The 12366-nt window shown below is 38.3% G+C and overlaps 1 protein-coding gene across 1 annotated transcript in view; it reads left to right on the forward strand.

Moving 5' to 3' along the window:
* Positions 1 to 359: 359 nt before the first annotated feature.
* The window catches only part of rhoh (ras homolog family member H), a 29373-nt gene continuing 17366 nt past the window's right edge, over positions 360 to 12366 (forward strand). Inside the window, exon 1 of the mRNA XM_072579573.1 lies at positions 360 to 644. The gene's annotated coding sequence lies outside the window, so the exon portion shown is untranslated. The remainder of the gene's footprint in view (positions 645 to 12366) is intronic.

Here is a 12366-nt window from a genome sequence, read left to right on the forward strand (position 1 = left end):
CATGAGGTCTGTGCCGTGCTTCCATGTGACATTCAAACGTGCAAAAACACGTTGAGGAAAAGGTTTAAAGTCAGAAAGCTTGATGCAAGCGTACATTTTCAATGCTGTGAATGTGAATGGGCAGAAATCAGTGAGCATTTCCTAACCTGCTCTGATGCTATGTTAAAGTTATATTCCATTAGGGGCCAAATCAAAACAGACATTATTCTTCTAGGGGGATTCTGCAGCTTTATGAATCAGGATCACAACCACCTCTGCAGTTTTGTTGTCCTTTAGGGTTGCTGCGACACAGAAACCACAAGCGGGTACACTAGGTGAAACTACAACCTACAACTCTTTTGATTTGATACTTCTGTGGTACAGGATGTCCTCAGTGGAGGTTTGTAGCTAACTCAGCTCCAGTCTCTGAAACGACCTCACCCCACTGTCGTTGGGGACGTCTTCGTGAGCGTTGAGAATCACTGCTCAAATTGAAGAAGATTCTGTTCGGTGTGACAGATGGATACTTGGGGTCTGTAAACAAAAGGGCAAGCTGAATTTGCGAGCAGCGAGTGGCTGTTTGAGAGGATTCAGTTTATGGGATTTGGAAGCGGCGCTGTTCTGTGTCAATCCGACGGAGCCGAGGAAGGGGGGCGAAGGCTGAGGTAGGTTGGTGCATGAAACCCATTAAAACAAAATCACTGGGCTTTCTTAAAGAAAATAATAACCGAGGCATTGCAACTGTCCGTATTCGCGGCTTTTAAATATTGACTGGTTTCCTCAGAAACATTTAACCCATTTAGTAAAACGCTCGAGCAAAAAGACATAAAGAAAATCTCAATGAAAAGCTTCCTCGAATAATTCAAAATCAAAAATGTTATAAAGTGAACTTTATTTTTGTTTAGGTTCAGATGTGAGGAAGTGTTTGTTAACTTGACGAACAATGAGCCTGAGAGTTTCAATCAGTTTAAAGAGAGCTTTGTCGCTCTCCTCGCTCCGAGCTATTAATTCGCACAATGTACATTTCAAGGGAGATTTAAATCCAAAATAAAGAAGTTTCTCTTGGCTCTGAAAATGGATTATATCTTAGTATAGACTCCCCTCGTTCTTTAAAGGCGGCCACTTCTGATTTCCGTTGCATTTAATCACAGGAAGGGCACAGGTTTTCACACTTTTTAAAAAATCAAAATGTGATCAATAAACACATTAAAATATCAGCAGCGGAGGCAAAATAACCAAAGGAATCTTTTTGCCGAATTTAGCAGCAAATTAAACCGTGGTAAGGAAATTAACGTACTTATGAACTATAATGATCCTTAAGAAAGGGGACAAAAATGTGATAACAATGTGACCACCAGTAATAATGTACAGTAGTAAGTGGATGGTATCGCTACAATGTGTGGCAGTCTCCAAGTACATCTAAGACAAAATGTTTCTAATGTACTGTGCACAAAAGCTACCTAAATAATTATAATGGGCGACAGGGAGAAAGGATCTAAAAACAAACCTTCAACATGAGTGAGCACTGGTCTGATATTGTAAATGAAAGTGCGGGCTGGACTTGGTAACATCCCAGATATTTTTGTTTGCAAAAGTGTTGGTATTTATTGCTGTGTTGGCAATTTTGTTGAAGTAGTCTAAGAAGAGAAATTGCTGGAGAATTTCAGCAGGTCTGGCGGCATCTGTGAAGAGAGTCCAGTTACCCTTCAGAGAAAAAAAATATTTCATGCAGCGTTTAGAGTGTGGAAAGGAGGCAGCATTGTTGCCGTAATGATTTCAATCAACTTTGAATACTTAGGTCTATAAAATACTGCAATAAATGTATTTGGCAGTTCAGATATGATTGCAAGTAATATATCGTTTTCGATTTCTGCGAACTCAGTCTTTAAAGGAAAATTTGAAAATGGGCACTTGGGTGTAAATTGTGCAGTAAAGCATTCGGGCAATAGGCCTTTCACAATCGGGGTGATGTTCTGTAAACAAATTAGACCGCATTGGACAGGTTGACAAGAAATCAGTTAACTTCTAGGTGAGAAGATTGAATTGCGAAGCAATAAAGCAAATGTAAATATGCACAATAGTTTTAACTTGCAGCTGGGATATTTAAAGAGATTTTAAAACAATTAATTAAATTGGAAACCCTATTAGAGAATGTAGTGAGAACTCGCACTGAATTCCAAGCCCCAGTTTTATTTAGAACCGTGATCAAGAAAAGGTTGAAAAGAAAAATTACGATTTTTTTTGGTGCATAGTTTTAAAACTTCAGCAATAAACATCTGTTATATTACTTGATACTTAGAGTAGCCAGTGCTATAGGAAGGCATCAATGAGAAAGAAAATAACTTCAAAAACTTTTTGAGGAAAATTGATTGGGTGCAGAAAATACATTTAATGTGTTTACCCTTATTTGTCAGGGACATTATTGTACTGTGGCGGTGGTTTGTTACGTATAAAATTCCATGGCCTGCACACAGGCAAAAACGTGGGTGGCACTCATCGCTATACAGTGTACTGTCTAAAATAAATACTTGTTCCATACAGCCAAAAGAATTAGAGGACCAAAATGTATCAAGCGATTGAGATTTAAGGGTGAACAAAAGAAAAAAAAAATGTTGCAGGCTCATTGATGTTTGTCAAGAAATTAGTTTCCTCCATGATAACTGAAGGAAACAGCTGTGAGACAGCTATCTTGTCCAAGGCCTCCATTTTCTGTAAACCTTGATTCTGAGATCCTTCTGGAAGTGCTCCAAACCCATAATAAATTAGTGGGACCTCATAATTGTTGGTAAGGATAACATTTTCATTTTGTTCATGCATGACCTTAGAATGTAAGTGTGATATCAAAATGATATAATTTTACTCAGACTCATACATGTTTACAAGCACAGCAAGAGGCTGTTTGGTCTATCGTGTCGGCGGTCAACTAAATCTCTGACTACTCTAATCCTATTTTCCAGCTTTTGACCCATCGCCTTGGAGGCTTTGGCAACACAAGTTAAAATGTAAACACTGTTTAAATGTGACAAAAGTATGTAAACTAAGCAGCTTTTCAGGCACTGAGTTCGAAACTCCCACCACCCTCTGAGAGAAAAAGAATCTCCTTAAAACCCTCTTAGCCTTCTATCTCTAAGCTTAGACTTATGCTCCTGGTTTATTTTATTTCTTCAACTCACTTTTCCATAGTATACCTCAACTATATGTATTGGGTCATTTTAATTATCTTGCTCCTTCTCCTTTACTGTTTTATTCACTATCATTTACATTTAAGTTCGAAAACAGAAGTAAATGTTAATTTTCTTCAGTTCTGCATTTTCTGACATTTTTCTTTCTTCTTATATCCCTCTATGGAAACTTGTTTTATGCTAGAAGATAGTTCCCATAAGCATTAACCACCTCTGGTCAGTAATTATTCTTTCCATGTGAATGGACACAATGAGTGTTAGCCATCTACGTGATCCTCTGAGAATGCTATTGTCCTCGTCCAAACCAAATGTGGTACTTCACTGCAGGAATCTCAGGATTAGTAATGGCCTGATGGCATCCTAGGTCATTTTCCATTTCCTTTGACACCCAATTCTCTGCCTCAAACAAACAGATCCACATTCTAGGCCAGTGGTGTTTCAGCTAAATGCTTCATCTGTTGATGTGGTTGGGATCAGTTAACACACTGAATAGGGTTCATTTGGCAAAGTTAACTTGTTCCAGACAAAACGGCTGGAGAATGCTATCATGTAACCTTTTGGAATATTTGGTTTCTGAGTAACTCATGTCTATGCCATTTCAAGATCCGTAAGTGGAAAGACCCCAGATAAACATCGAAATATTGGTCAGTGCATTAAGTACAGGAGTTGGGATGTCATGTTGTGGCTGTACAGGACATTAGTTAGGCCACTTTTGGAATATTGCATCCAATTCTGGTCTCCCTGCTACAGGAACGATGTTGTTAAACTTGAAATGGTGCAGAAAATATTTATAAGCATGTTGCTGGGGTTGGAGTGTTTGAGCATTAGGGCTGAATAGATTGGGGCTAGTTTTCCTGGACTGTCAGAGGCTGAGGGGTGACCTTATAGAGGTCATGAGGGGCATGGATAGAGTGAATAGACCGGATCTTTTTTCCAGGGTAAAGGAGTCTAAAACTAGAGGGTTTTGGTTTAAGATGAGAGGGGAAAGATTTAAAAGGGACCTGAGGGACAACTTTTTCATGCAGAGGGTGCTGCGTATATGGAATAATCTGCCTGAGGTGGTGGGAGCTGGTACAATAACAACATTTATTAGGCATCTGGATAGGTTTATGAATAGTAAGGGTTGAGAGGGGTATGGGCCAAATGCTGGCAAATGGGACTAGATTAATTTAGGTTAGCTGGTTGGCATAGATGAGTTGAACCGAAGGGTCTGTTTCCATGCTATATATCTCAGTGACTGTGTAAAACTGTCCCGTAGATCATTATAATAACTGAGCATGAGCAGAAATGATGGAGTTTAATTTTGATTTAGTACTAAGTGGAAGAATAATTATTGTTAACGGTTCTGGTCAAGTGAGCCACCCCCGAAACATTAACTCTGATTTCTCTCCATGGATGCTGCCAGACCTGCTTTTCCAACAATTTCTGTTTTTGTTTCTGATTTACAGCATCTGCGGTCCGTTAGGATTTTATATAGGAAGAATAATTATGTTTTCTTTCATGACTGCTCTTCAGTAACTTGTCACTAATGTGTAAGTAAGTTTGTTTGGTATCCTTTTAAGTTTGTTTACTTTTTATGCCAATAATCAATCATTCTGTATTAACATAATAATGTAAGTAGGTAAAAACAATGACTGCAGATGCTGGAAACCAGATTCTGGATTAGTGGTGCTGGAAGAGCACAGCAGTTCAGGCAGCATCCAAGGAGCTTCGAAATCGATGTTTCGGGCAAAAGCCTTTCATCAGGAATAAAAATGTAATAATAATGTAAGTAGTAAAGTGATGTTATGGTTATATTCCCAGTCTAAATTTTAACATGTTAATTTGATAATTTGAATTCATTTTTAAAAACCTAGAAACAAAAAGTAAAAATAATGATAAAGCTGTTGAATTACGTAAAAAATCTAATTAATTAATACCCTTTAGGAATAAAAGGCTGCTATCCTTGCCTAACCTGATCCCTGGAACCACACTAACATAGCTAACTGTCCTTTGAAGTCACTCAGTTGTTTCAAACTTCCAAAAACAGATGGGTTGTCATGATAGCATGATAGATTTTGATTATTTTCCTATTAACAGCTTTTTCTTTCCAGATTTAAACTGAATTCAAATTCTCAAATTTGCTGGGCTTTTAACTCTTGGCAGCATTATTTATGAGTGAGGACAGTAAATGTCCCATTAGCTGAGTTTCACTTAGGTATACCTTGATGGTGACATCACCCAAATTCCACATGTGAACACTCTTTTTCAGGAGATGTGAGAAGGTGTCAGAGGATGATATTTCCCAGTCTGAATAAATATGGAATTAAAAACTAGTCTCAGTAATTTGATTTGATTAGATTAGATTCCCTACAGTGTGGAAACAGGTCCTTCAGCCCAACAAGTCCACACCGACACTCCGAAGAGTAATCCACCCAGACCCATATCCCTCTGACTAGTGCATGTAACACTATGGGCAATTTAGCATGACCAATTCACCTAACTTGCACATCTTTGGACCGTGGGAGGAAACTGGAGCACCCGGATTGTTGGCAAGATATTTCCCAGTTCAGCTACGTGTTCTGAAAAAGGGTCAGAATGAACTCGAAACATTGACACTATCTTTCTCTCGACAGATGCTGTCAGACTTGCTGAGTTTCTCCAGCACTTTCTGTTTTTATCTTAGCTGTTAAGTCTCCTGGAATTTACTGATTGAAGGAATGTTCATTGATAATTGAGGCTACATGGAAAAGATTTTTGTTTAGCGTTTGAGTCAGTTGTGATTTTACAATAATTCTGGCTGGCAGAAGACTCACCTGCACAGATTACATGTTCTCACCTTCAATAGCTGTGTTTTCAAATATCTAGTCCCTAAACACTGGAGTTGCCAACTGAAATAATTCAATTTCTTCATAGTTCTCTGCTGCTTTAGGAATATCCTTGAAATGTTTGACCCCTTCAACCAAACTTTTGGTGACATATTCTAATGTCTCCTTCTTACGCTCAGTGTCAACATTTGTCCAAGTTCTTTCTACTCTTTCCTGGGATGTTTACTTCATTGGTAAATGTAGCATTTGTTACCCAGGAACTAAAAGGCTAGTTGACCATTTCAGAGGGAGGTTAAATATTATCTCCATTACGCTGACTTTAGTATCAATTATAGGCCAACCAAATAAGGACAGCGGATTTCCTTCCCTAAAGGATGTTTGCACACTTTTTTTTTAACAGCAGGTTTATTACTTGAATTCATATTCCATCAGTTACCAGAGAATTGGCCAGTGCCTCTGGATACTAGTCCAGCAACATTAACATTACCCCACTCTGTCCCCCCGATCATAATTCTGTGAAGCACTTGGGGCATTCTAGCAAAACCTCTAGTTCATGTTTCACCAGGTTCTTCAGACTGCAGCTGTCATATTTCATCATTCAGCCATAGCGAAACTGAAGCTGTGAAATACAACCTCATGTTGATTTCACACATAAGTGCAACTTAAGTGGTTTCGTATCTAAAGTATAGCAACTATTTGCATAAGTGTACAGCCAAAATTACTTTGTGTTGATCCTAAGAAACCTAAAATTTTGAGCTCATTCTTGAGCAAACTAATATTTAATGAGGCATAAACTTCCAATAATTTCCAATGTGAACCTGATAACAATCTTGTGGATGTTTTGTTCAGAAATTGTAAGTTGGGTAAATTATAATAAATGTATTAAATATAAAGTTATATGACAACCATATCCATTATTTTAGATAACTGTATAGTCACTATATTATTTAAAGTAATATTGTCAATTGTACACTACAGATTGTAATGGCGGCTGAAGAAGGATAAAATACTAATTTTGCACTCACCAAATTGCGGTATACCCACTAACCGTAATGGGTGGAAACTCACAGGCTAATGAGCATGTAGTCTGAATTTCTATCCCAAATTGTGTAAGAATCATGTGATTTTTTTTGTTTGCAAATCACGTTTATTTGGTGTGCCGACATGATGTCGTTTTTGTGACAGATATGGTACTTTCTTTTAGCAACAACTGGGGCTAAATAGAACAGAGTTTAACAGTGGAATGTATACCCACTTCAGTTTAATCAGGCTAAATTTGGTGTCAAATTAAACTCTATTGCTTAATCTATGTTTATGTTAACCTCCAGACTCAACTATTCCAATGGTTGTCTGGCCAGTCTCTCACCTTCTACTCTATAAAAGATAATTTAACGTTCTACTGCACATAGTCTAACCTGCACCATGTTCTGTTTACATTAACCCTTCCCTATTTTCCTACATTGGTCTCTGGTGCTGGTGGACTTTAAGTTCAATTGACAAACACTGAAATTGAAAGCTAGTTTCTGAAATGGCAGCCATGGAGTTATCATCAGTTTTGTGTCAAATCCCATCTGTTTCACTATTATTCTTTGGTGAAGGAAACCTGACCGCCTACCTGGTCTGGCTGACAGGTTAAGATTCCAAATCTTCAGTAATGTGGTTGACTCTTGTCTGCCTCTGAAATAGAAATCACTCAGTTCTAGGGCAGTTTGGGATGTACAACAAACATTGCCAACAATATCCACATTTCGTGAAAGAATGCGTAAAAATTGTTGAAACTGTTTTGTCTTAGTGTGTCCCTTATTGAAGACACAATGAGATAAAAGACAGAAAGGGCATGTTTCCCATACTTTAGCAACCCCTGGTAAAGTCAATTCTCCTAATCTCTCCTTACTTTTACATTGACTCACCAGAGGTAAGGAGTTTTGTGATGTTAGAAATGTCTATTAAATATGCTCTTCTCCACTATTGTAAGTCATAACAGTAATGTACTACTCTTGGAATCATTGTGGTAATTCAAAGCTACATACATTGAGGCTTTAATGCCCTATAATTTATTAAACACCCAAAATTGCATATGATGCAACAAACTCAGCCAAGTTTATGACTTGTACAAATATATTATTACTTTACTTTTGTACTCTGTACCCTTTTAACTCAAAATTTTAATAGTCCTTTCAATGGCTTTATCTACTTGCACTTACACAGACAATGATTCTTAAATTTGAAGCACTGCTTTTATTTGTTGTTTGGTATCCTTTCCTTTGTTGGTCAAAGCATTGAGTGCAAGAATCGGGAGACATTGGTTAGGCCACTGTTGGAATATTGCGTGCAAAACTGGTCTCCTTCCTATTGAAAGGATGTTGTGAAACTTGAAAGGGTTCAGAAAAGATTTACAAGGATGTTGCCAGGATTGGAGGATATGAGCTATAGGGAGAGGCTGAACAGCATGGGGCTGTTTTCCCTGGAGTGTCAGAGGCTGAGGGGTGACCTTATAGAGGTTTATGAAATCATGAAGGGCATGGATAGGATAAATAGACAAGGTCTTTTCCCTGGGGTCGGGGAATCCAGGACTAGAGGGCATAGGTTTAGGGTGAGAGGGGACCGATATAAAAGGGACCTTAGGGGCAACTTGTTCTTGCAGAGGGTGGTGCCTGTATGGGATGAGCTGCCAGAGGAAGTGGTGGAGGCTGGTACAGTTACAACATTTAAAAGGCGTCTGGATGGGTATATGAATTCGAAGAGTTTAGAGGGATATGGGCCAGATGCTGGCAACTAGATTAGGTTCAGATATCTGGTCGATATGGACGAGTTAGACCAAAGGGTCTGTTTTCATGCTGTACATCTCTATGACTCTATGTTAATCTGCAGTATTCATTGCCTGTATCATTCCATTCTTCATTTTTCCTTCACAATAATTCATATTAAATTACATCTTCAACTTATCTTCCCATTCTACAAACTAATCGACACAGTTCTGCTCATTGATTGTCAAGTATTTCTGTACCATCAATAAATTTTGAACTGTGCTTCCTACATCAACATCCGAATAATCTACATGAAAAGGTAAAGTCTTTTCAAATTGTAGGGCTGCTGTTTCATTTGAAAGAAACAACTGGTGTAGATTTAACCACACTTCAGGCAATGGGAGCAGCTGAGAAGGACAGCCCTTCATGCTAATCTTTGCATGTGCAGAAGTTTAATCCATGTTATTGTCGTCACTTTACATTACAAACCCACAGCTAAAACCTACATACACCAGGGTCAAAAGTAGATCCAATACGAACCTAATCCCCTTACTTGTTTACCTCATCACTTTGTTTCTGGACCAGTGACCTTGTTTTTGTCCACGTAGCTGTGACTCCTTTTATATCATGCTTTGAACTTTTCTCACAAGCCGAAGATCCTTAGCAATGCTTCCTGAATATGTGCTACTTCTACATTATTCCTTTTATGAAGCTAAATAGTTATCTCATGAAACATGACTTATACTTAGTAAATCTATGCTGGCTATCCTGGATTAACCTATCCATTTCTAAATGCTCATTTATTATTTCTAATGATCTTAACATTTAAAAAGAGTTGATACAGATTTTAGTTTTTTTTAACAAATACTATATCCTTTCTTTCCAATGTTTCACTTTCAAATTCACAGAGATTATCAGGAACTCTTTGTGGGGATTTGGATGTAGGAAACATTTAATAAACACAGCTTTGTGTGAACGTTACCGTCGATAGACTAGTTGCATTGAATGAACCATAAGGATTAGATTCCCTACAGTGTCGAAACAGGCCCTTTGGCCCAACAAGTCCACAACGACCCTCCGAAGAGTAACCCACCCTCTGATTAGTGCACCTAACACAATGGGCAATTTAGCACATCCAGTTCACCTGACCTGCACATTTTTGGATTGTGGGAGGAAACCGGAGCACCCAGAGGAAACCCGCACAGACACGGGGAGAATGTGCAAACTCCACACAGACAGTCGCCCGAGGCTGGAATCAAACCTGGGTCCCTGGTGCTGTAAGGCAGCAGTGCTAACCACTTAGCCATCGTGCCAGCCCAAAGCACAAAGAAATATATTTTTTTCTATTTCCGTTCTTTATGCTCATTATTCTTTATGAGGAAACAAATCCTTCTATTTTCTGTCATTTCTAATTTGGGACCTTACAACCGAGAGGTTTAATTGCTGAGCTGTTTTGAGGAATTGCAAAAGAATACCCTGGGAATTTTCTTCTGATTCTGCGGTCTCATGATACTACAGAATCTTAAATGACATTAGTGTTGTAACTCAGAAGGAGACCATGCAGCCCAATGCACCTGCACTGACTCTTCAAACAAGCATCATGACCTAATACCAATCTCCTGCTTTCCTGCCATACCCTTGCACATCATTTCTATCCAAACAGTCAGTTGTTCAATTAATCCCTTTTGAATCTCTCAATTGTACTTGACTCCACTACATTTCCAGGCAGTGCAATCCACACCCTTACTACTATTCATGTGGAATACCATATATACTTGAGTAATAGTCGATCTCATGTAAAGGTCCACCCCTATTTTTGGCCAAATAACCTCAAGTTTTCCAGGTATCTCGTGTAAAAGTTCTTCACAGATAACAGATCAACATTTACGAGTCAGTGTGCCGGCCGTCACGTCCTGCTCTAGCCTTCCAGTCTGTTGGTTGTTCTGCTCCACTCCCGGTCTCCCAGTCCGCTGGCTTTTGTGCTCTACTCTGGGTTTTCATAATTCGTTTTTTTATTCGTTTACAGATCAATTGGGCTTCTGCTAATGATACGGTATGAATTTTGATGGGCATGAATATCAGCTGCCAAAAATAGTATCCATGTAAAAGTCAACTCCATAAATCTAACTGAGTATATATGTTCGTTGTTTTCTTACATCACCCTTGCTTTTTTCACAAATCACTTTAAATCTGTGCTCTCTTTACAAATGGGAACAGTGTCTCCCTATCTACTTTATCAATGACCCTACTAATGATCTTGAAAACCTCTGTCAAATCTCCTCTCAGCCTTCTTCTCTCCAGTGAGAACAGTCCCAACTTCAATCATTCCTCATAACTAAAATATTCTCATTCCTAGAACCATTCTTGTAAATTGCTTCTGCATAATCTCCAATGTAATCACATCTCTACTATAATGTGGCAACCAATACCCTAGCTGAGGTTTTAACAAATATCTTTTACATAAAGATTTTAACATTTGTTTGTATTTTATAGCCAGTTTTTGTGAAATGTTGAATGATGCTTAAAAGGGCCGGCTTTGGCTTCATAACAGTAAGATTTGCACATTACATTTATATTTTGATGATAATTCTGGTCAATGATTGATTATAATGTCAATTTTTAAATAATTAAATAAATATTTACTGGATGGAATTCATGATGCAGAAATAAGCCATTCTATATCAGTTATAAAGTGCACACCAGCTTAATCCCACTTTCTAGTTTGTAGTCTATAATTCTTGTAGGTGATGGCATTTCAGATGCACATTCAGGGACTCTTAAATGCAATAAGTTTTACATTAATAACCTGGGTTCCAAAAAAAAGACATTGACCTGAAGCTTTAAATTTGCTTTCTTTCCATAGCTACTGTCAGATTTTCTGACTATTTCTTGGAAATTACATTGTTGAACTTTCGGCATATCTTTTTACCTAAAGCAGTTGTTTTTAATGTTTTTAGAAAAGTAATTAGCCTACTTGAGGTTTTTTGGCTTGGTGTGGAACTGTAAGCATGTAGAGAGCTATCCTCTGGAGTGAAGCACAGGCCTCAGCCTGACTACGATCTATGCTCTGCACCTAGACAAGTAGCCTGGTACAGCTGCAACACAAAATTCTTGTGGTAGAATGTGCTGACAATGATAATTTCAGCTCAAAGAAAAGTATCACTAAACTGAATGCCTGATTTTGAGATTTAACATCAATCATGATAAACAAGTTGATCTTTGAAGCTTTGAAACGTCCTGAACACAGGAGCCACTTATACACTGAGCATAAAATGCAAACGACCAGTGTTAGTGTCTGTGGTTGCCATTTTGAAATGTGAAAATATTTCTGTTCATCGGTCACCATAACCACTCTGCTGTGTGTGGGTATGTCTTACATTCTTGTGCATCTTCCTGGCTACATGGCTCCTATTGCCTACTTGATCCCATGTGCTGCCTTATAAGGTGAATATAATCCAACATGTGTATCGCTGATCTTAAAAATTGAAGCTGACTCCTAATGTGAGTATCATGAGCTGAAAAATGTATGGATCTGACTGATACGCTGAGTACAGTTTTAAACGTGCACATTTTGCATTCACAAACAAGGGATCATGTTAGACAGTGGGTAGACTTGTCTGTTGTGATCTATGGAAACCAATTGGATTTTAT

The sequence above is a fragment of the Chiloscyllium punctatum genome, chromosome 1 (assembly GCF_047496795.1).
Source record: "Chiloscyllium punctatum isolate Juve2018m chromosome 1, sChiPun1.3, whole genome shotgun sequence".
NCBI classification, from domain to species: domain Eukaryota; kingdom Metazoa; phylum Chordata; class Chondrichthyes; order Orectolobiformes; family Hemiscylliidae; genus Chiloscyllium; species Chiloscyllium punctatum.